Source organism: Notothenia rossii (assembly GCF_949606895.1).
Source record: "Notothenia rossii genome assembly, chromosome: 11".
NCBI classification, from domain to species: domain Eukaryota; kingdom Metazoa; phylum Chordata; class Actinopteri; order Perciformes; family Nototheniidae; genus Notothenia; species Notothenia rossii.
This window is the reverse complement of record NC_136910.1, coordinates 38,498,590-38,503,085: the sequence shown is the minus strand read 5'-3', so window position 1 is coordinate 38,503,085 and position 4,496 is coordinate 38,498,590. Positions and strand designations below refer to the sequence as shown.

General features: G+C 39.7%; 1 long non-coding RNA gene across 1 annotated transcript; it reads right to left on the bottom strand.

The window, feature by feature from the left end:
* Positions 1-2,859: 2,859 nt before the first annotated feature.
* On the bottom strand, positions 2,860-3,800 carry LOC307024506. The gene is made up of 2 exons (XR_013803911.1): positions 3,712-3,800; positions 2,860-3,151 (listed from the first exon to the last, which is right to left on the bottom strand). It is a non-coding gene; the product is annotated as an uncharacterized lncRNA (long non-coding RNA).
* Between the last annotated feature and the right edge of the window lie 696 nt (positions 3,801-4,496).

The following is a 4,496-nucleotide window of genomic DNA, read 5'->3' as shown; positions in this document are numbered from 1 at the left end:
AACTTTCATAATTCCAGAGGTACATCCCATAATTCATCCCATTTTTAACATGGAAGTCAATGGAGAAACTCTTCAGACTTGAACAATCTTCTTGCAACTTCAACTGCTAACTTTTCCTTCATACTTTCACTCAGAAACCTCATTCCAACTTTAAAATGTTACACATCTTTCTGACATTATTCGTGTAACACAACTTTTAAATCTGATTGGTATTTTTAGAGATATTAAACATTGTTCAGACCTTGGTAAAGAGGCCTTCTTCAGATTTTAGAGTGTGTGATGTCACAGAATGGAGGACAGATTTAATTTTGCCTTCATATTTTCTTTTAAACCTGCCATAATTCCAAAACCCTACATTCCTGAGACGTAATTGTTAATGGGAAACGTAAGAAAACATCTTGTAGCTTGAAAAATAAAATAAAATTCATCAAAAATAATTAAACAAAATGCCTTTTGAGGGCATGAAGTGACAAAAACTTTCAACATGTCTCCATTAAACCCCATTGTAAATTCAGCCTCATCATTCCCCACCACAGCAGCCGCACACCTTTAGTTAATATGCCAAAAATATGGGCTCAGAACAGTCTCATAATACACACATGCACACAGAAGGATTCAAACTTGTATTTCATGATCTGCAAAAGGATTCAGACTTGTATTTCCGGATCCACACTTGTGTTTTTCAATGCACACACAAATGTGTTCCGTTTCATATACATGTAAAAAAAATCCAAATACAGAAAAAAGTTTGACATGTAGTTTTGATCCTCACATATTTTTTTTCCGTTTAAATCCCCTGAACCTACAAACACAAACCGCTTTCTGTGCATGGATCGCTGCATTCGTGTGTGGGTTTTTTGAGACTCCTCTGACGGTCACCCGATTCGTACTTGTAATTTTTTCTATCAATAGCCAATCAGATGTCTCCTTCATTCTAAGCCAATCACATGAGCGCGCCCCCACGAAGGTATGATTTATTGCGTTCATGACACTTCATATGCGCATTTTGCGCTGTCCGGTCAGCTCACTAAACAGAGGGCGGAGCATCAGGTGATCATGCAGAGCTGCGTGTCTCCGTCAGACTCAGTAGCTGATCTGATCTCTCTCTCGCGTCCGGTTATACTTCACTCGCGTTTATGTCCATATCGATCAGATCAAGCTCTCCTGATCGGCCTTTATAGAGAGCACCGATGAAACTATTAAGAGTGAATATCGGCCGATAATGACCGGCGGGGCTTCCCCTCGTTGACAGTTCTCTGTCTTCGTAGTGCACTGATCGATTAGGTTTAGCTAACCTGTAGCTGCTCCCTCCACACTCACAACAACTTCATACAGGCATAAATAAAGCAGCTGTATTCGCCATACAGGAAACACACATTTAAAACGGTTTTGCCTGCCGTATTCAGCAATGGTTCGGAAAGTGGCGCTATACCTTAATAATATAAAGGCTTATATTTGCGTGCATTTCCTGCTCGAAAAGTGGCAATGTACTGAGAGTGGGGGTGTCCTGAGATTAGCGCCTGCAGGCAGGCTCCATGGACCTGTCAGCCCTGGACAGCGCAAAATGAGTACATGAAGCGCTACGTCACGAACGCAAGAAATCTACCCTCGTGGGGGCGCGTTAATGTGGTTGGCTTAGAATTGAAGAGACATCTGATTGGCTATAGATAGGAAAAATTACAAGTATGAATCGGCTGACCCAGCGCCATATAGATAGAAGAGTTGCGACAGCAGAAGTCCAAAATGCTTGATCGTCACGTGGTTCAGGGAGACTCAATAGTTCCCCGGAAGTTCGTGGCGGGCCATTTGAATCACGATTTGAATGCATAAATTACAGGATAGAAACGCGATTTTTGGTAATTAGTGGTCAATAAAGGTTTTGATTTGCAATATTTATACAACATATCGCTATGTGTATGTAGTTACATCAATGTTGTTGTTTTTTTAAATTAACATTTGCTAATATTTGAGGATTAAGATAAAAAAAGAAGTACTTACCAATTGGGTAAATGTTTACGCTGCAGCAGCAAAAGACAAGGCATTGTACATTAGACAGTTAAAAGACTATAATTAAACAATCGAAAATGTAAACATCTTAAATAGAAATAAAATAGCATTATAAAAAGTAAGAAAATATACATAGTGTGAACAGCTATCTTACCTGTTAACATATACATGTTAGGCTAACGTTGCCTTGGTTAAAGAGCCTGTTGTTCATTGCTTTGAATTCTTTAAAACAAATATTATCTTCTTAAACCTGTTTGGTAGTCAGGAGCATCACATCCTAATGTTTATTGATATATGTATAGGGAGGGGATGGAAAGGAAGGTTTCAAAATTCTGATAAGATACATTTCTACCATTTCTTTAATTCATGGTGGTTTCAGTAATCCCATGGTAATTGAGGACATAAGTAATCTAAATGACTGATGTCTGACTAATCTTTATGACTTTCAGAAAGGACAGGAGACCGACAGGTGCCTATCAATGATTGTCAACTGACAGCCCAATGAGTCAAAGGACTAGCAGCAGCATGATGATGTTAAATGTGTTGTTTTAGGAATATCCATTGTAAATGAATGGAATTCAATAAACATTGAATATCATGCATGCAGTTTGTCTGTGCCTTTTCCTCTGTGTTTTCCTGGCATATCGTCTCCCCCATGGTTTGCTGTGCTGCCTGGGGATGCTCCAATCGCTCAGATAAAGGAGTACAAATGTACGGCTTACCCACTGATACAGAGAGAAGGAAAGAATGGCTGGCTCAAGTCAGCAGGAGCAATTTATCACAAAAGACAACAACAGCAACAACAACATATGTATAATCATATTTTTCACAAAATGAAGACCACACAATTGGGAAGCTTAACGTTTGTTTAATCAAAATAAGGAACAGGGAGAGGCTTGCAAAACTCTGGGAGTTGAGACTCAGGCTCAGGGTGAGGTTGCAGGTCATTGCAGGTCTTCAGGCTCCATTGAATCCCCCTGGGGTCCTTGTGCTGAAAGAGGGAGACAAAGACAGGAGAAAGGGTTGGATACATCTATATAGCAACCTATAGGATGGGAAATTGTTGACCTATTTTAAACTTATCTTGTGTTTTCACTCTCACTTAAGTCCCTCTGCCTTTGTCATCAATCCAAAATCAGCTGAGCTGCAACACAATACAGAGAGGTAATAATCAACAGAATCACAAGGATATAATATGACTGCTAAAAACACTCACCCATAAACTAGGTTTTTGTTTACTGTTTGGAAGTCTCAAATGTGCACTAAATCCATATCAATAGCGATGTATCACAAAAATAGCTCTCTTCCTTATTATTGTGTAACGTTAACTATATTATACTAGCTTGAACTCCAAGATGGATATCCTCATTTCACCACCTCCACCCACTACAATCACACGCCCCAATGTTATATTTAACGAATATTTAACTCCCTCCTCCCCAGATAAAAGTACGTTAAGAAGCCCCTTTTCTCTAATTCCACAACGTTGGGTTGAAATAACACGAGGAGAACGGATTAATAGGCTGTTCATGGTTAACGTGTGTTGCTAACTTTATCCAGTATCCTAGCCTAATCTGTTATCTGTAAACGTTCCCTAAATATATTGATATAGGGATAATCCACTAACATCCTTTAATACACATGTTAATTTGACTCAGATGTGCTGATAATATCCGCAATATAAATCTTTAAACGTCTTCTTACCTTTAAAAGTCCAACACGAACGGTCTATTATGCTGCAACTCTACTGCGCTGCTAGCCGCAGATAGCCTCAATAGTTCCCCGGAAGTCAGCGGCAAGCTAACTTCCGGGGAACTATTGAGGGCTCCGTGATCCGCCATTGCTGTAAAAAAACTGGTCCATTGGAGTGAACGGAGATGTCGTAACTCTTCTATTATTTGGCTCTGGGCTGACCGTCAGGGGAGTCTAAAAATACCCACACACGAATGCACAGCGATCCATGCACAGAAAGTGGTTTGTGTTTGTAGGTGCAGCGGTCTTAAATGGAAAACAAACACTGTATGTGAGGATCAAAAATACATATGTTAAAACTTTTTTTCTGTATTTGGATTGTATTTACACATGTACTGTAGGCTATATGAAATGGAACACATTTGTGTGTGCATTGACAAACACAAGTGTGGATCCGGAAATACAAGTGTGAATCCTTTTGCGGATCATGAAATACAAGTGTGGATCCTTCTGTGTGCATGTGTGTATTATGAGACTGTTCTGAGCCCATACAAAAAAGGCCACATTATTAACCCGAAAGCAGGGCTTAATTTGAGCCGGAACACGCCGGAACATGTTCCGGCACCTCTGAAATTGGATCCGGAACCTTTTTTATTGGATCCGCCACCTCCCGTGTCACTATGGGAAAAAAAAACGCCCAAAAAAAAAACCGACTGTTTGTTCGGTGTTCAATGTTGTTATATGTCTTGTTAGTGTTTATTCCCCATTGAAGTTCCTCAAAAATCTTGTGTTTGCCT